Consider the following 1,368-nt stretch of genomic DNA (forward strand, 5'->3'; position numbering starts at 1 on the left):
GCGGTATGCGAAGACACTAAAAGCACCATAGTAGAACACAGAAGATGCTTCTAAGTTGAAGCAATAGCCAGTAAGAAGTAGTAGAATTCAAGTTTTAGTTGTCGATTATTCACTCGTTAGCCGGCTTTGGTTTCTTGGACATGACCTAGGACCTTAAGATTTTGCATGAAAGGATGACTAGCAGCCGCGTTGCACGGGAGAATATGAAAAGGGTTCATATGTAGTAAAAACCTGAGAAATCCGTCCGTTTTCGGCATTTGTTATCGAATCGACGTAAAGCCAGATCGTCAAATTGGCCGCTCTTCTCTCTAAAACGGTTACATTTATCGTGTGCAAAGCTATGTCGCGTGCTGCGGCATGCGGAGACACTAAAAGCACCATAGTAGAACACAGAAGAAGCTTCTAAGTTGAAGTAATAGCCAGTAAGAAGTAGTACAATTGAAGTTTTAGTTGTCGATTATTCACTTTTTAGCCGGCTTTGGTGGCTTGGACATGACCTAGGACCTTAGGATTTTGCATGAAAGGAGGACTAGCAGCCCCGTTGCACGGCAGAATGTGAAAAGTGTTCATATATAGTAAACACCTGAGAAATCCGTCCGTTTTCGTCATTTGTTATCGAATCGACTTAAAGCCAGATCGTCACATTGGCCGCTTTTCTCTCTGAGACGGTTACATTTTTCGTCTGCAAAGCTATGTGGCGTGCTGCGGTATGCGGAGACACTAAAAGCACCATAGTAGAACACAGAAGAACTTCTAAGTTGAAGCAATAGCCAGTAAGAAGCAGTACAATTCAAGTTTTGGTTATCGATTATTGATTTTTAGGGGGCTTTGGTGTCTTGGACATAAGGTGGAATCTTAAGATATTGCTTGAAAGGAGGACTAGCAGCCGCGTTGCACGGGAGAATGTGAAAAGTGTTCATATGTAGTAAAAACCTGAGAAATCCGTCCGTTTTCGTCATTTGTTATCGAATCGACTTAAAGCCAGATCTTCACATTGGCCGCTTTTCTCTCTGAGACGGTTACATTTATCGTCTGCAAAGCTATGTCGCGTGCTGCGGTATGCGAAGACACTAAAAGCACCATAGTAGAACACAGAAGATGCTTCTAAGTTGAAGCAATAGCCAGTAAGAAGTAGTAGAATTCAAGTTTTAGTTGTCGATTATTCACTCGTTAGCCGGCTTTGGTGGCTTGGACATGACCTAGGACCTTAAGATTTTGCATGAAAGGAGGACTAGCAGCCGCGTTGCACGGGAGAATGTGAAAAGGGTTCATATGTAGTAAAAACCTGAGAAATCCGTCCGTTTTCGTCATTTGTTATCGAATCGACTTAAAGCCAGATCGTCACATTGGCCGCTTTTCTCTCTGAGA

This window comes from Schistocerca gregaria, unplaced genomic scaffold (assembly GCF_023897955.1).
Source record: "Schistocerca gregaria isolate iqSchGreg1 unplaced genomic scaffold, iqSchGreg1.2 ptg000214l, whole genome shotgun sequence".
Taxonomy (NCBI): domain Eukaryota; kingdom Metazoa; phylum Arthropoda; class Insecta; order Orthoptera; family Acrididae; genus Schistocerca; species Schistocerca gregaria.